The sequence below is a fragment of the Physeter macrocephalus genome, chromosome 20 (assembly GCF_002837175.3).
Source record: "Physeter macrocephalus isolate SW-GA chromosome 20, ASM283717v5, whole genome shotgun sequence".
Classification (NCBI taxonomy): domain Eukaryota; kingdom Metazoa; phylum Chordata; class Mammalia; order Artiodactyla; family Physeteridae; genus Physeter; species Physeter macrocephalus.
In genome coordinates, this window is record NC_041233.1 from 18,459,371 (window position 1) to 18,479,287 (window position 19,917).

The 19,917-nt window shown below is 35.0% G+C and overlaps 1 protein-coding gene across 9 annotated transcripts in view; it reads right to left on the reverse strand.

The window, feature by feature from the left end:
• Positions 1 to 19,917, reverse strand: part of CTNNA3 (catenin alpha 3) — a 1,750,900-nt gene that overhangs the window by 1,227 nt on the left and 1,729,756 nt on the right. The window lies entirely within an intron of this gene.

A 19,917-nucleotide genomic window follows, 5' to 3' on the forward strand; every position in this document is an offset into this window, starting at 1 on the left:
TATCTAGTCATCTGATGCATAAGTAGTTCCATATTCTATTTTCTAAGATGATAGCTTAGAATTTTTTTTTGGTTTTCAGCGAAATCAATTCTGTACCTTCTATATCATATCATAAGAACTAGATGGTCACTGCTTTCTTTGTAATGGATCTCCATACTTCCAGGGTTAATGTTCACCCCTTTTATAAGAAATGACTGTCTACAGTAAAAGCTATATCATATATAAGTAACTTAATAAAACAACAACTGAAAAATCTTCTCAGGGAATTCATAGTCTAGGATAAATATCATACACACATATGCATGTACACATGCATGTATACCACTCATTTTCATGAATATTTCCCAAATAATTCCACCTACAAGAGTCTCTGTTTTAAAAACACGTAATTCTTACACCTATCAGGCAGTGTGTTAAAACAGATCTTTTCAGTCAAAGTTGGTTTAAATTCCAGATCTGCCATTTAGTAACATAAACAAATCATTTAACTATTTTCATCCTAGTTTCCTCAGACATAAAATAGGAAAAGTGTACTTATTGAAGTTAAATAACATGTGTAAAGAGCCTAGTAGACTGCCACATAGTTGTTATTAAATATTTCCTTTGTTTCTTGTGAAGGCTGACAAAATTGCTTAATTATAAAGATATACCAATGAAATTACTAAAAGACACCTTTTCCCACATGATTCTATTTTGTAATTGTTGTTATGTTTTCTGGGTTGTTCACTAAAACCATCTCAGGGCAAAATGAGGTGATATTCCTAGAATCTTGCAAGATACTTTAGAGCTAAGCCCAGTTGGTTCATTTTTATATAACTAACGCCTCTTCCATTATTTTAGTTTGGCAGATTGTCATCCACAGCCAACTCACACAGGAAGATGTGCTTCCACTGTCACCTGGCTGTGATGTGTGCTGTCAGGGTGAGGCTCAAACACTGCCTCTGTAGTTACTGAAATCCATCAGCAGCTGACTGGCCTGAGTACTCAGTTTGCAGTTCGAGGAGTCCCATCTCACACACAGAATAAATGAGCGAAGGAAAGTAGTAAGCTCAGGTTATGTGCCTGGGGCAGTGGTCTAACTGGCTGCTTCCTCGGTGGAAAATTTAATTAGCCCCATTATATGCCAACCCTGAAATCCTTCAAAAGGTAACACCAAAAAATATGTAATTCGAAAGGCAGTAATACTTGAAAACTACACATCTTTGAGTCTTTTTACTTACTGAAGCCAGAAATGTAAAATCTTTGTATGTGTCAGGAATGACAAATTTTTTTTTACAAACATTAAACAGGATTTCATGAAGCACTCACATGTATTTCAGAGAACACTTAGAACTTCTGAATCTGTACACAACTTAAAAAAAAAAGACAGACTTTGAATAGAATAACACACTTTGTAATTAATGTTAGTCTGTGGACAAAGTGCACGCTAAAATCTGCTGTTTAATAATTAGCAATTTTCATTAAAGACCTCCTAGAGCTAGTTAGATTCTGAAAGTAGTTTCCAATCTCACTGCAGTAAGAAGAAAGTTTTTCTAAATGATGAATTAACCTGAATAGTATTGAGGATCCTTGGTAATCTTCTCTTTCAAACATGAAACTATTTGGCGTATTCTGAGGGCTCTGTGCTGCCATTAAGTCTTCTGGAGAAGAAGGTCCTAGGGACCTGCTGTCATGCAGGATTTCACCAGAGCCTCTGGCCTTCCCACCCTAAAACTTACATTCTCTTCTCCTTTTGACTCTGTAATCTTGTCATGTATAGATTGTATTTATTTCATTTGCTTTGGAAGCAAATGAACCCACCCATACAAGTGGGTTTTATACATAAACCTATCGTCTTGAAAGGATGTTGAAGTTAAATTCATGACTTAAAATGTGGAAATTGACTTTTCTTCTTTCTTCACTGAATCAGCAAAGCCCTGTCTGTGCCATTGTGGTTTCTTATTCTGGCCTCTGACAAATCTTTTTATTTTAAAATCCTAAATGACTGTAGTAGGACTTCTCCTCCAGTAGACTGAAGAAAACCACAGGACAAATTATCCCTCTAGGAGAGCATGAAAACTAGTTTTGCAGACAGATTAGGACAATTGCTGCAAGAATACTGTTATTTCACGAGGAAAGCTTGTAAGACATTCTATGAGGATCTTTGAGGTCCAAGAGCTATATGCCCTAAGATGCCTGACTTTTTGCTATTAGCCAAATCACAGGCCACACAAGCAAGGGGCACAGACAAGCCAAGCAAATGGTAGGAAATTTTGTTTGAGGCCTAAACAGTGCCTCAGGCCTACTCATAGAGAATAACTGCATAATTTCAAGTCTCCAAAAAGTATTATAAGTCCTCTTACCAGGCTTAGTTTAATGAAAAATCCTCCAAGGGAAGAATTCAAAAGGATTCCCTTTGTGGAAACAAAGCATATTTGAGTAGGGTAATGTACCACTTTGGGATCTCTGTGTTCAATTTCTTGAACAAAGTTTTCTGAATTTCACAAGTGTACCTGTGCAAGCGAGAATGTTATTTTACTCTAAAGTCCCGGTAGAGTAAACCAATCAGACTATGAAACTCAGGTCCAAAAATTCTCTTACCATTACAAATCACTTTCATCAACTGAAAAGGCTTCTAAGTAAATGTAACTTGAAATGTTTGCCATAAAACGAGCTATTTTTCCTAACATCTGGTAACAATGCTGTCTGATTTGGATGAAGTGTTCTTGATCAAGGTATCAGCTGAGAAATGAAATGGCTTCTAAGGCCCTGAAACCTCCTAAGGTTATATGTAAATATTTGCATGCAAGTACATATAAGCAGCTTCCTGTTGCCTTCTTTCCATAAAAGTGGATGAGGTTGAAAAAAATAAAGAAAATCTTGATCCAAATTAAAGGCCTGTGATCTATATAAATTGGAAGTCTGTTCTCCCACCATAGTAAATAATAGGAATATAGCCATCCTTCTTATGGTAGTGACTTGTGCTTATTCTTACAATACTGATGTGGTTTCAAAATTACTGAACTTATGGGTCTATTAATGTCACAATAAGATCTTCAATATTGTCTGTGTTCAAAAGTAACTCGGACATAGTTCATAAGTTCTGCCTCTTTTTTTTTTGAGGATCTACGTGAATATAGAGATGATGCTCAGTGTTAGCTCTAACTGCAAGATGTATTTTGCAAATAATCCAAATTAAGACCATCTAAATAGAGTCCTTCTCAATATTATCATTCGACAGATCTTAGTTCATTTTATTGTAATGTCTCTTTTGTGCTTTGTGGTAGGTAATCTGTGATTTCAGTTAAGCTACAGTACAGATCTGTCCAGTTCTAAGAATGTTTTCAGACAGAAGGCTTGGTCCTAGTTAGACATGTGTCTTCAAGCCTTTTCTGTGGAAAAGGATTATAACAACAATAAAAGGTATGTTCTTTTTCCTCATAAAATGTCAAAATTTTGTTCATGTATACGTAAAATGGCTGGATCTTTTTACAAAACTCGAAGTTAAATACCTGTGATAAGAGTCCTCAACAGCTACATCAGGGTGGAATGTTTGCTGGCAAATCTTTGTTCAAAGCTTACTGTAATTATTGATAGTTAAGAGGAATATCCAAGAAAGACATGCTAATTATTCCTTCTTTTAATTTTGTAAGTTCCTCATCTACGTTATGTCAGAACACCAGAATGTCTTGTACTGTACTACTCTAACTCTCCACATTCTGGATACAAGACCTTTGTCAGAAATGTGTTTTGCGTGAGGTTGCTAACTCCCACTGATGTAGATCCCATACCTTTGCACCTGGGCTGTCACCTGGGGAAAGCAGAGAGAGCTCCCCAACCCCTGTGTGAACTGCCATGGCAACTACAGTTCCTGGGACTCCTGTGGAGAGAAAAGCCTGGTGTTGCCTGGAAAAATGTATTTCCTGTCCTATAACCTTCTAGGTAAACTGGTGCCAAGGGTAGCCTATGATGTTCTTGTAAGTGTCAATGTTTACCTGAACTTAAAGACCCCTGGTGGATGTAGCACCTGCACCAAAGTAGTACTTGAAAGGCAAATGTGTGTGATTTGGCTCCCAAGTATAATAACAGCTTATAATAATTGCTAATATCTATTGTGTGCTTCCTATATGTTGGCGCTGTTCTAAACAGTTGACATAAATTAACTCACAGCAATCCTATGAGGTGAGTACTATTATTATCTCCATTTTAAAGATGAGGAAACAAAGGAACTAGAAGGTTTGGTAGCTGTCTCAAGGCGACACAACTATTAAATGGTAGAGTTGGAATTGGAGCCAAGGCAGTGTTGTTCAAGTACCTGGTACTTTTACCCATCACACAACCCTGCCTCTCAGTAATATGTCACTTCCAATGTGTATTTATTTTCAGATATTGTATAGTTGAAGAAATTGCACCAACATTAATACAATGTCTAAAATTTTTAAAAAATGACTATTCAATAACTGTTTTTAGAAAGGTTATAAAATTTTTGCATGCATGTTGGTACTAAGAAAAATGAGGGTATCTTACTTGCCAATGTATTTTGTCAGGATGATGGTTTGATAATGTTTATACTCCATTATTTTCCAAGCAGCATGATTTTGAAATAGTAAATAGAAATACTCAGTCATCCTCATAAGCCCCAAACAGTTTGAAGACTTTCAGATTAAAGACATTTTCTAACAGAACCTTTTAAAATTTTAAAATGTAGATCTCAGTAAACATATCAATAAGGCAAAGATAAACCATAAACAAATCATATTATAGGTTCTAGGACATGGAATTGTATAACATTTACTTCATCTTTAAAATGTGTCATACTGTAAGTACAAAGCAAACTTTTTTTCTGATTCTCAAACAAAATTAAATAAATTTGTTTGTCTTGGTTTTGCAGTAGAAACCAGGATTTTGTCCCCAGACCCTGGAGTTTCTAGTTAACCTGTACTTAGTTTTAAAATGCTCAGTTAAAGTATTTGGAAATAAGGTTAACATAGGTAATGTTAAAGGGCATTACATATGTGTGTTGGTAGATAACAAGTGACAGCTTAAATATTTCTTAAAAGTAAACACTGTTAGTCTTTCTAACTTATGATTGCTCTAATAATGGTAGTTGTACACCATAGGAAATATTTAAATACACATTTGTTAGCAAAAATACATCATCTAATTCAACATGTCTTTAGTATCCACCCTGAACTTTTCTTGAGGACCTAATTTTATCCAAATACTTGCTTAACACATCCTTTTGTTTCTGAACAGATTTTTAGAAGAATGGCCTGTATTGAAAACATTCTCCTTTTCAAGTTGCCTTCAAAAATGTTAAAGAGCCAGGCTGGCTTAATGGGAAAATCAAATAAGGGGCTTTGTTAAGGCTAGTCAAAATGGAGTTATACATCCAAATTGAAATTGTCAAGCTTATAATTAAATTGAGAAGGTGGCGCCTTCTCTGAATATGAAGAGTTATTCCAGTGGGCCACTGATAGGATTCATCTTGTAAATTTGTCCTTTGCCAGCTCTCCATTAGATCACGACAACAGAAAAGGACAACTTAAGTTGAAAGGGGGAAAATCAATGTATGGAATAACTAAAGAAATTTCACACTGCTGAAAGGGCCATACATGAAATGAAATATGACATTTATTCAGTTGTAATATATTGTCCTGTCAAAAAGCATTTTCAGATCTTATTGTTTTCTAAAGCACATATTCCAGGCCAAAAACATTTTATGTCATCTTAAAAGGAAATAATAAAAAACATAACACCAATTCAGGTGGCTACTCAGAATGCTTTTTAATTCTATTTGAAATGGCCTATTTTAGAAATACTATTGGTAGTGTTAGTGATTAGCTATCCTATAGTCATGTTGGCTTAAAGGCGAATGATTAGCTGAAGAACTAATTTTCTATAACAATGATACCCCAGCTACTAGTTACACAGATTCTTTACTAAGTAGTGCTAGCAGGAGGGGCTGGGTTTGGCGTGGTTCTCTGACCTTCTGTGTTTCAGCCTGTGCTGTTCTTCTCTCCAGCATCAGGCGGCGCTCTGAGTTCTGCCCTTTTCACAGACATCTACTGATAACACTCAACCTGACATCTTAATGCCGTTGCAAGAACTCTGTGCTGAGAGTAAGAAAGCACCGTTGTTGGTCCTAGATCGTACACTCATCTCTTGCATGACCATAGGTAAGGAAAAACGAGGTTGTGTGAAGCTAAAAATCCAAATAGCATCCGTTCTCCAATCCATGTAAGGACTTCCATTTCATAGACCTTTTCACATTCCTCAGTACTGTTTTTCAACCTGTCTTGATCATCATCATTCTACCATTTTAACCCCTCTAGTTGCAGTAGTAAACATTTCTTAGCTTGCTTCTGTCTGCTACAAGCAACCAGTAGAAGATAGGTGTCCATGTTCCCAGCACTGATCCATAGGTTACTCTCTCTTAGAGAATCCCCTCATTGGCCAGATGGGTTTCTAGATAAATTGGTGGCCACCAACCTGAAGCTGACAGACAATGCTTTTGTGTCTTTAGCCGATTATTGCACCCATTCTACCCAAACACTATTTCAAACTTCCACTCTAATCAAACCTTTGTCACCTCACATTCTCACTTGTTCTGCAGATTACTTCACTTAAAATATAAAATAAACAAGAAAGCAAACAAACAACAAAATAGTAACAAAAACAGAAGCAGTAAAATGAAACTGCCTGAACTTGTCCTTAATTCTTGTCCATTTTTATTAAAATGAAAGTTATCTCTTTTTCTCTCTATAAATGATACTTCTAATTATACCCTAGATTCTATTCCCTCTCTGCCTTCTTGGACATTTTGCACAATTACTAATTATTTTCTACCAATGCAGCTTCGTTCTATTCCTTTCTATTGGCTTTTTCACTGTGGTATTTGTTTATTTTTTATATTTTTATTGAAGTATAGTTGATTTACAATGTTAATTTCAGGTGTACAACACAGTGATATAGATCATAATACATTTAAAGCTTTTACAAAATATTGGCTATATTCCCTGTGCTATACATTACATACTGTATCGTATTTTTTCATACATAGCAGTTTGTATCTCTTAATCCCATACCCCTATCTTGTGTCTCCCCACTGTTAATCACTAGTTTACTCTCTACATCTGTGAGTCTGTTTCTGTTTTGTTATACTGACATTTGTTGTATTTTTAGATTCCACATATAAGTGAAAAAATAGTGTTTGTCTTTCTCTGTCTGACTTACTTCACTAAGCATATATGGTACAGGTCCATCCATGTTACTGTAAATGGCAAAATCTCATTCTTTTTTATGGCTGAGTAGTGTTCTGTTTTCCTGACACACACACACACACACCCCACATCTACTTTATCCATTTATCTTTTGATAGATGTTTAGTTGCTTCCATATCTTGGCTACTGTAAATAATGCTGCTATGAACATTGGGCTGCATATATCTTTTCAAATTAATGTTTTCATTTTCTTTGGATATATATCCAGGAGTGGAACTGCTGGATCATGTGGTAGTTCTATTTTTAATTTTTTGAGGAGCCTCCATACTGTTTTCCACAAACCAATTTACATTCCCAATAACATTGAACTAGGGTTCTCTTTCTCTACATACTCACCAACATTTATCATTTCTTGTCTTTTTGATGGTAGCCATTCTGACCCGTGTGAGGTGATATCTCATTGTGGTCTTGATTTGCATTTCCCTGATGATTAGAAATGTTGAGCATGTTTTCATGTGCCTGTTTGCCATTGGTATATCTTCTTTGTAAAAATGTCTATTCAGATCTTCTGCCCATTTTTTAATATGGATTGTTTGTTTTTTGGATACTGAGCCTTATGAGATGTTTATTTGTTTTGGAAATTAACCTCTTGTACGACATCATTTGCAGATATCTTCTCCAGTTCAGTAGGTTGTGTTTTCATTTTATTGTTGGCTTCCTTTACTGTGCAAAAGCTTTTAAGTTTGATTAGGTCCCATTTGTTTAGTTTTGCTTTTGTTTATCTTGCCTGAGGACACAGATCCAAAAAGATATGTCTAATGCTTATGTCAAAAAGTATACTGCCTATGTCTTGTTTTAGGAGTTTTACAGTTTCAGGTCTTATGTTACGTCTGTAATCCATTTTGAATTTATTTCTGTATATAGTGTGAGAAAATGCTATAGTTCCATACTTAAAAAAATTATTTTATATTGAAATATAGTTGATTTACAATGTTAGTTTCAGGTGTACAGCAAAGTGATTCAGTTATACATATATGTATATCTATTCTTTTTCAGATTCTTTATATTAATCCCAACCTCCTAATTTATCCCTCCCCACCACCTTTCCCCTTTGTTAACCATGTTTGTTTTCTAAGTCCGTGGGTCTGTTTCTGTTTTTGCAATTTCATTCTTTTACATGTAGCTGACCAGTTTTCCCAGCACCACTTCTTGAAGAGACTTTCTTTCCCTGTTGTATATTTTTGCCTCCTTTGTCATAGATTAATTGACCATAAGTTCATGAGTTTATTTTTGGGCTCTCTCTTCTGTTCCATTGATCTATGTGTCTGTTTTTTATGCCAGTACTGCACTGTTTTGACTGCTGTAGCTTTGTAGTACAGTCTGAAGTCAGGAGGCATGATAACTTGCAGCTTTCTTCTTTTGTCTCAAGATTGCTTTGGCTATTTAAGGTCTTTTGTAGTTCCACATAAATTTCAGGATTATTTGTTCTATCTCTGTGCAAAATGTTGTGGGTATTTTGATAGGGATTGTATTAAATCTGTAGATTGCTTTGGGTAGTAGGGATATTTTTAACAATATTCATTTTTCCAATTCATAAACATGGGATCTTTCCATTTATTTATATCATCTTCAGTTTCTTTCATCAATGTCTTACAGTTTTCAGAATATAGATCTTTCACCTCTTTGGTTAAATTTATTCCTAAGTATTTTATACTTTTTGATGTGATTGTAAATGGGATTGTTTTCTTGACTTCTCTTTCTGATAGCTCATTATTTGCATATAGAAAATCAACAGATTTCTGTATATTAATCTTGTGTCCTACAACTTTACTGAAATCATTTTATTTGTTCTAACAGCTTTTTGGTGGAGACTTTAGGGTTTTCTATATATCATGTCACCTGCAAATAGTGACGCTTTTACTTCTCCCCTTCCAATTTGGATGCCTTTTATTTCTTTTCTTCTCTGATTGCTGTGGCCAGTACTTCAATACTGTGTTGAATAAAAGTGGTGATAGTATGCATCCTTGTCTTGTTCCTGATCTTAGAAGAAATGCTTTCAGTTTTTCACCACTTAGTATAGCGTTAGCTGTGGGTTTGTCATAAGTGCCTTTTATTATGTTGAGGTATGTTCACTCTCTACCCACTTTGTGGAGAGTTTTTAACATGAATGGATGTAGAATTTTGTCAGAAGCTTTTTATGCATCATGTGATTTTTTTATGGTTCCTTTTGTTAAGGTGGTGTATCACAGTGATTTGTGGATATTGAACCATCCTTGCATCCTTAGAATAAACCCCCCCTTGATCATGAGGTCTGATCCTTTTAATATATTGTTGGATCTGATTTGCTAATATTTTGTTGAGAATTTTTGCATGATGTTCATCAGTGATACTGGCCTGTAATTTTCTTTTTAGTGATATCTTTTTCTGATTTTGATATCAAGCTAATGTTGTCCTCATAGAATGAGTTTGAAAGCATTCTTTCCTCTACAAGTTTTTGGAATGGTTTGAGAAAGATAAGTGTTAACTCTTCTCTAAAAGTTTGATAGAATTCACTTGTAAAACCATATGGTCCTGGACTTCTGTTTGTTGGGATTTTTTTTTTTTTTTTTTTTTTTTTTTTACTGATTCCATTTCATTACTGATAATTGTTGTGTTCATGCTTTCTATTTATTCACTTGTAAAAACCTATGGGCCCGGGCTTTTGTTTTTTTGGGTTTTTTTTTTTTTTTTTTTTTTTTTTTTTTACTGATTCCATTTCATTACTGATAATTGTTGTGTTCATGCTTTCTATTTCTTCCTGATTCAGTCTTGTGAGACTGCACATGTCTAGGAATTTGTTTCTTCTAGGTTGTCCATTTTATTGATATATAGTTGTTCTTAGTGATCTCATATGATCCTCTGTTTTTCTGTGGTGTCAACCATAACTTCTTTTCCATTTCTCACTTTACTGATTTGGGACCTCACTCTATTTTTCTTGATGAGTTTGACTAAAGGTTTACCAATTTTGTTTATTTTTTAAAGAATCAGCTCTTAGTTTCATTGATCTTTTTATTTTTTATAATAGTCTCTATTTCATTTATTTCTCCTTTGAGCTTCATGATTTCTTTACTTCTACCACCTTTGGGTTTTGTTTTTTTCTTATTTTTCTTGTTCCTTTAGTTGTAAGGTTAGGTTTTTTGTTGGAGACTTTTCTTGTTTCCTGAATTGGTCTTGTATCACTATAAACTTTCGTCTTAGAACTACTTTTGCTGCATCCCATAGATTTTGTATCATTGTATTTTGCTTTTATTTCTCTCCAGGTATTTTTTTTAATCTCTTCTTTGATTTCTTCAGTGATCCATTCGTTGTTTAGTACCATATTGTTTAGCCTCCCCATGTTTGTGTTTTTTGCAGGTTTTTTTTTCTTGTCATTGATTTCTAGTCTCATAGAACTTTGATTGGAAAAGATGCTTTATATGATTTCAATTTTCTTAAAATATTTTTGGGATATAGGGCTAGAGTTGGAGGGCCTGGAGCCTGAGCCAGGTGCACACTGTGGCTTTTATGCTCAATGGCCATTACAGCCCTATTGGGGTTGGGAGTGAGACCCAAGGAGCTGGAGCTGAGGCCCTGAGAGAGCTGGGTTTCTCCTGGGTGTGGTGGCAGTCTCTGACTTGGTTTCAGATATGGCTGAGGCCTAGGGGCTTGAGGCTACACTTCTGTGCTTGTTTCATTTTTCCCTGTGTGTATTCCTTGGCTGGAGACTGGATCATGTTTGGAGAGGTTGATGCCATACCACTGAGCTGGCCCTGTCCCTCCCAAGTGGGCAAGAGATACATGCTCCTGTGATGGTGTTTTCTGCCTGGAGCTATCATTGCTCCCTCCAAAGTGTGTGCAGGGACAGATGAGAGAGTTGGGAGTGGCTGCCTCTGCCCTGATCAGAGGCAGGGCCGGGGTCCGAGCTGCCTCCATTCTCTCCAAGTTTGTGCACTCTTGTTGGCAATGGTTGCCTGGCACTAGTCTGAAGCAAGAGGGTCTGCAGTAGGAGCCTGGTGTAGGCTGAGGGGCACAGAGCCCCAGGCAGTTTTAAATTTGCTGCCTCTGTGCTGTGACTGAGAATAAGCAAGTCTGTGTGTGTATTCTTCAAGAGTAGAGTCTTGGTTTCTTACAGCCCTCTAGTAATCCCCACCGGTTTTCAAACCAGCTAAGGGGGCTCATCTTGCCAGTGTCAAATCCCAGGGATGGGGTGCCTAATATGTAGCTTGAACCATGTTTTCCCCTGGGAAGATCTCCTAGTCTGTGATATCCCGCCTCTTCTTTGTCCCCTATTAGGGATGTGTGTCTCAATGATATCACTTGTCCTCCCTTCCTACCAGACTCCATGTGGATCTTTCTTTATAGCTTTGGTTGTAGAAGAGCAGTTCTACTAGGCCCCAGGTTGATTTCATCAAGAGTTGCTGTACATGTAATTGTAGTTTTGATGTGTTTTTGAGGGGAGGTGAGCCCAGTATCCTCCTACTCCTCCATCTTGATCTCTCTCCATCTTCACTGTAATATTTAAATGTTCATGAAACCCTATCTTAAAATATAGCCAGACTTTTTTTTTTTTTTTCTGTGATACGCAGGCCTCTCTCTGTTGTGGCCTCTCCCGTTGCGCCATGGCTCACGGGCCCAGCCGCTCCGCCGCATGTGGGATCCTCCCAGACCGGGGCACGAACCCGTGTCCCCTGCATCGGCAGGCGGACTCTCAACCACTGTGCCACCAGGGAAGCCCTAGCCAGACTTTTTGAAAGGTGTTCTGTACTCCCTGACAATATTTTCTTCACTTGTCACTTATTCTCAAGCAAACTCTTAGTACGTTTTCCCTTTTTTTCTACTACTGATAGATATATACACATATTAAATATATATGGTTTAATATATAATTAAAATATATATCTAACATTATATATGTGTTAAATATACAACACATGTTAAGTAATGTGTAATCTTGTATATTTGGTTTCTTTCAATCATTTCATTTATAAGATCAATTAATTCTCATTCTGCTATACTATTCCATTACATAAAGAGTATATAGTTTATTTAGTCATTTTTCTGTTGATGGACTTTTACATATTTGGGGGCTATTATGAATACCAATTTATTCTGGCATGTATATTTTGGTGAACAAATATATGAAATTTTGTTGGGTAGATACCTGAGAGTGCAATTGCAGAGTCATAAAAATGCATATCCACAGATTTCCAAAGTGCTGTTGCAAATTTACACTCCCACCAGCAATATATGAGAGTTCCAGTTGCAACACATGTTCACCTATGCCTTTTTCCCCATCTTTTTCACATTAGCCATTTTGTCAGGTTATATATTTAAGATTTTAATTGGCACTTCCCTGATAACTAATGAAGCTGAGCATATTCTTATATGTTTATACTAACCTGCATCTAGAGACCTTGCAAAATGCTCTTAATATTTTTCCAGATTTTTGGATTTTCTTAGTATACAAAGCATGTCATCTATGAATACTGACAATTATATATTTTTTATTTTCTCTTTTTTTCCCTTTTATTATTACACTAGGTAGAAATACCAGTACAGAAGTGGAGATACCAGGTATTATTTTATTCATCTTCCATCTCAGAGAATGTTTTCAATATTTAAGCATTGATTTCTTAGTTACCTCATGGACTACTTATTTTTTTGAATTTTCTGGTAAGAGAGGATTTACTAGTTTTCTTTTTATTTTCTACCTAAAAATACTATTGTAATTAGAGAACATGCTCTGAATCATTTCAAAAATGTACTATTTGTTGAGGCTTTCCTTATGACCCAACATGGGGTCAAATTTGATATGTGTCAGGAATACAGGAAAGTAAACTTTAGTATTGTTATATCAGTGTTGTTTTATATCAGATAGTTTCCTTAAGCCTCTTCTCAGTTAAGCCCATCCCCATCCCAGGTTTCAGGCAACAACTGAGATCTTTGTATCACTACAGATTAGATGTACCTTTTCTAGAGATGCATACAAATGAAATTCTACAGCATATACTTTTTGTGTGTTTTACAAATACAATGCTGAGGGAAAGCAAGCTTCACCCATGTTACTGCATGTATCAGTAGTTTATTATGTTTATTGTTGAGGAGTATTAAATTTTATATGTATACCAAAACTTACTAATCCAATCACCTGTTGACTAGCATTTTTTTTTTACAATTTTTATTCTTATGAAAAAAGATGCTATGGCCATTCTTGTACAGTTATTTTGTAGTATGTTTTTATTTATAAGAAACTATCAAAATGTTGACCAAAGTTATGTTACCATTTTAAATTACCACCAGCAATAATATTAAATTATAATTACATCCTAGGCCATATTTGTTTTTTTTTGATCTTTTTAAATTTTAGACATTCTAGTGAGTATGAAGTGAAATGTTACTGTGACTCTTCTCTGATTGTTAATGATGTCGAGGATATATTAGAGTACTTAATGAATATTCACACATCTTCTTTATCTGTTAAATATTTTGCTTCATTTTTTGGATTACCATCTTTCTAAGTTTTCTTTATACATTCTGGATACAAGTCCTTTGCATAATTTTCTTCCAGTCTGATTTTTCTTTTCATGTTCTTGTCTGAGTCTCTTGAGAAGTGCAAGTTTTTAAATTTGATGAAATATTTATCAAAGATTTTCTTTTAGATGTTTGAAGTTTTAGATTTATGTTTGTTTAAGGCTAGGGCCAACTTTGTATTGATTTCTGTTTATGGAGTGATGTACAGTACACTTATTTCTTATTGATAACCCACCAGTTTTCAAGCACCATTTGGTGAAAATACTATTTTCCTTTGAATTATCTTGGACTCACTGTCAAAATTAAATTGATCATCATATGTGGCTGAGTCCATTTCTATGTTTTTCTTTATCTTAAATACTATATAACTATGTTTGGAAGTAAAATATATTGAATATAAACTTGTTCTTTAAATGATTTGATTATTTTAGGTCATTTGAATTGCTGTATAAAAATGATTTATAAAATTAGTTTGGTAAGTAAGTCCTACAAAATGCCTACTGGGATATTGATGGGGATTATGTTTAGTATATGGATCAAGCTGGATAGAAATGACAGCTTAGCAACATTGACTCTCAATCTATGAAGAGAGTTTGTCGTTTTTGGTTTAAACGTCTTGCTTATATGACAATGGATTTTTATTATTTTTTGATGCTACTGTAAAAGTTATTTTGAAAATGTCATTCTCCAATTTTTCATTGCTGCCATGTAATGGATTTTTGTTAGTTTTTTGTATTTTGGTCTCGTTTCTTGCAACATTTCTACAGTCCACAAATTGTCTCTAGGAAGAAATCTGGAGTTGATGTAGGGCTCACCTTGTTTGTTTTCCTTCTCTCAGAGATTATGGTCTTTGGCTATTTATTGACCAGTATTTGAAAATAGTTCTAATATGAAAATAGTTCTAATATATATCTCATTCAGTGTTGTGGTTTCTCAGGTTATGTTTACAACTATCAATCATCATATTACTCATTGTTTCATTCTACATATTTTCATATTATCTTCTATTTTCCTCTTTCTTGTTTTGGGAGGCTAATGAAATATTTTACATTATTCCATTTTTACTCCCTAGTACCTCCTCAGTTATATATACATTTAGACTACTTTTGATTTGGTTCCTCTGAAGATAAAAACATGCTTCTTTGATTTACTAAGGTTTAATATAAAGTGTTACTTATACCACATTTCTGTAATGCTAGAATCATAGAAAATTTGAATTCCACCTACTCATTTCAATTTTTACAATACTGTCTGTCATCCTGAATTTCAATTCTAAACAAACATATTCTAAACTCAATAGGGAAATTGTAGTATCACTTTGTACAGTAAAATTACCTTGGACTTGCCATTCTCCTTCACCCATAACATTTAGTCAATCACCAAGGTCCGTTAGTACAGAAGGAAGGTATTGACTGACAGGATTAAGCTAAACTATTACTACCTTAGAGCAGGTCATTATCTAACTTACTTAGAGCCCCAAAACATATTGCAGTTATCCATTTTGCTCCCCTGTAGTCCATTCTCTACATTAAAACTAAAAATGATCTTTAAAAAAACCAACAAAAAAACCATTTCTTTTACAGTACACTGATGGATCTTCATTCTAAGCTTTTGTTACAGATCCCAAAGCCTTAAATTATCTTGTCTCTTCCTGCTTTAACCAACTTTATTTTTTGCTTTTACATTACGAGGTCCAGCCATACAATGAAACTAAACTAACTAAAATATTTTAGTTTTTAAATATGCCACATATTTCTCCTCACCTCCAAGCCTTTTCACAAGGGAACTCTTCTTCCCTTAGGTGTTACATTAATATCAATCACTTTCTCAGGGAAGCATTCCATGATACCTAGACTAGGCTGGAACACCTTTTTATATGTTGTTATAGCAATTTATATTTCATCTAACATTAGAGTCATCATAAGGCAATGAGGTCCATGTAGGAGAGATAATACTCTCATTTTCACCCTAATTGTTTCACACAGGTTATGGGAAATATTAGACACAAAAATAACTAGAAATATTTATGAGTCCCTGTGTCTTTCATCACAAGAAACTTGAGGAGGAAGTTTGGACTTTGGAGCACAATGATCCAAAACCTATGGGATGCAGCAAAAGTATTTCTAAGAGGGAAGTTCATAGCAATGCAATCTTAACTCAAGAAACAAGAAAAATCTCAAATAAACAATCTAACCTTACACCTAAAGCAACTAGAGAAAGAAGAACAAACAAAACCCAAAAAGTTAAGTTAGCAGAAGAAAAGAAATCAATCATAAAGATTAGAGCAGAAATAAGTGAACTAGAGACTAACAAACAATAGAAAAGATCAATGAAATTAAAAGCTGGTTCTTTGAAAAGATAAACAAAATTGATAAACCTTTAGCCAGATTCATCAAGAAAAAAAGGGAGAGGGCTCAAATCAATAAAATTTAAAATGAAATAGGAAAAGTTACAAAGGACCATACAACTACATGCAACTCTATGCCAATAATATGGACAACCTGGAAGAAATGGACAAGTTCATAGAAAGATACAATCTCCCAAGACTGAACCAGGAAGAAATCACAAGTACTGAAACTGTAATTAAAAAACTCCCAACAAGCAAAAGTCCAGGACCTGGTGGCTTCACAGGTGAATTCTATCAAACATTTAGAGCAGAATTAACATCTATCCTTCTGAAGCTTTTCCAAAGAATTGCAGAGGAAGGAACACTCCCAAAGTCATTCTATGAGGCCAACATCACCCTGATACCAAAACCAGACAATGATACCACAAAAAAAGAAAATACTAGCAACCCGAATCCAACATGATCGAGTGGGATTTATCCCAGGGATGCAAGGATTTTTCAGTCTCTGCAAATCAATCAATGTGATACACATCAGCAAATTGAAGAATAAAAACCATATGATCATCTTAATAGACGCAGAAAAAGTTTTTGACAAAATTCAACACCCGTTTATTATAAAAACTCTCCAGAAAGTGAGCACAGTGGGAATATACCTCAACATAATAAAGGCCAAACCCACAGCAAACAAACAATAGTCTCAATGGTGAAAAACTGAAAGCATTTCCTCTAAGATCAGGAACAAGACGAGGATGTCCACTCTCACCACTATTATTCAACATAGTTTTGGAAGTCCTAACCGCAGCAATCAGAGAAGAAAAAGATATAACGGGAATCCAAATTGGAAAAGAAGAAGTAAAGATGTCACTGTTTGCAGATGACATGATACTATACACAGGAAATTCTGAAGATATTACCAGAAAACTACTAGAGTTCATCAATGAATCTGGTAAAGTTGCAGGATATGAAATTAATAAACAGAAATCTGTGGCACTTCTATACACTAACAAGAGATCAGAAAGAGAAATTAAGGAAACAATCCCATTTACCACTGCATCAAAAAGAATAAAATACGTAGGAATAAACCTACCTAAGGAGACAAAAGACCTGTACTCAGAAAACTATAAGACGCTGATGAAAGAAATCAAAGATGACACAAAGAGATGGAAGGATATACCATGTTCTTGGATTGGAAGAATCAACATTGTGAAAATGACTATACCCAAGGCAATCTGCAGATTCATTGCAATCCCTATCAAATCACCAATGACATTTTTCACAGAACTAGAACACAAAAATTCACAATTTGTATGGAAACACAGAAGACCCTGAATAGCCAAAGCAATCTTGAAAAAGAAAAGAAAAATGGAGCTGGAGGAGGCAGGCTCCCTGACTTCAGACTATACTACAAGGCTACAGTAATCAAAACAGACAGTATGGTAATGGCACAAAAACAGAAATATAGATCAATGGAACAGGATAGAAAGCCCAGAGATAAACCCACGTACCTATGGTCACCTAATCTATGACAAAGGAGGCAAGAATATATACAATGGAGAAAAGACAGCCTCTTAAATAAATGGTGCTGGGAAAACTGGACAGCACATGTTAAAAAAATGGAATTAGAACATTCTGTAATACCATACACAAATATAAACTCAAAATGGATTAAAGACCTAAATTAAGACTGGATGCTGTAAAACTCCTAGCAGAAAACATAGGCAGAACACTCTCCGTCATAAATTGCAGCAATATCTTTTTGGATCTGTCTCCTAGAGTAACGGAAATGAAAACAAAAATAAACAAATGGGACCTAATTGAAATTAAAAGCTTTTGCACAGCAAAGGAAACCATAACAAGACAAAAAGACAACCCACATAATGGGAGAAAATATTTGCAAATGATGCGACCAACAAGGGGTTAATCTCCAAAATGTACAAACAGCTCATACAGCTCAATATCAGAAAAACAAATAGCCCAATCAAAAAATGGGCAGATCTAAATAGACATTTCTCCAAAGAAGACATACAGATGGCCAAGAGGCACATGAAAAGATGCTCAGCATCACTAATTATTGGAGAAATGCAAATCAAAACTAAAATGAGATATCACCTCACACCAGCCAAAATGGCCATCATCAAAAAGTCTACAAACAACAGCTGGAGAAGGTGTGGAGAAAAGGGAACCGTCCTACTGCTGATGGGAATATAAATTGGTACAACCACAGTGGAGAACAGTATGGAGGTTCCTTAAAAAACTAAAAATAGAGTTATCATATCATACAGCAATCCCACTCCTGGGCATATATCCCTAGAAAAGCATGGTTCAAAAGAATACATACACCCTGATGTGCATTGCAGTGCTGTTTACAATAGGCAAGACATGGAAGCAACCTAAATGTCCATCAATAGATGAATGGGTAAATATGTATATACAATGGAATATTACTCAGCCATAAAAAAGAATGAAGTAATGCCATTTACAGCAATGTGGATGGACCTGGAGATTATCATACCAAGTGAAGGAAGTAAGTCAGACAGAGAAAGACAAATATCACATGATATCGCTTATATGCGGAATCTAAAAAAAAAAATGATACAAATGAACTTATTTATAAAACAGAAACAGACTCACAGACTTAGAAAATGAACTTATGGTTACCCAGGGGGAATGGTGGGGAGAGACAGACTGGGAGTTTGGACTGACATGTACACACTGCTATATTTAAAATAGATAACCAACAAGGATGTACTGCATAGCACAGGGAACTCTGCTCAATATTCTGTAATAACCTCAATTGGAAAAGAATTTGAAAAAGAATAGATACATGTATATATATACAACTGAATCACTTTGCTGTACACCTGAAACTAATACATTGTTAATCAACTATATTCCAATATAAAATAAAAATTTTAAAAATTATTTGAAATATTTATATAAGTTACAGAACTATACGTAGAGAAACCGTATATAAAATATTTTCAAAGATAGGCATGATTTCAATATTCTCTTCTATTCTTCCCCAAAACAATATTTCCCAGACATTCCACAGCCAAGGTCCATAAAACAAAGTTTTCTGCTGTCTAGAAATGGCATTCTTGATTAAATGATGCTTTTCATTATTTGTCAGAAAATTCCAAATTCCTACATTTAGATAAAGATCACTCAGTGATTTAAATGTAATATCAATAAGATATGTCTAATAGCCTAAGAATAAAATCATTTTTGTAGTATGTAACCTATTATATTTGAGTCTCAACTCACCACATCCTAGATATGCAGTCGGGGAAGAAATTAATTAGCTTCCCTGAGCTTCTGTTTCCTTTCAGGGTTGGTTGTTAAGATTAAGTGTGATACTTAGGTAGGGCTCTACACATACATGTACACATGCACATAATGAAGCTATGATTTTTAAAAATCTATAAAGTCAACTGGCAAATAATACAACACAGAATTTGGAGATTTGGATGGAACAAAACTAAGGACAAATTCTACCTACGTTTGCAAAGCCAGGAACAGCACAAGAACATTTCTTGAGAATAAGGTGCAAGAGCAAGTACTAAGACTCTTTCTCATCCCAGCACACACACACACACACACACCTCTCAAATAAGCATGAAGCCAGTTCTGCTCATCACAATTCTTTCAGTGAGTGTATCAGGGTCCAGTGAGGAAGATATAAACTATTTCAGGTGTTTCAAACATGGAATTTAACACAGAAAATTGATTACTGTGAGGCAGCCCTCAATTTGCCGTCAGCATGAAATATTACCATTCCTAGTACTGAATGAAATGGAAAAGATGAAGCTATGACAAGCA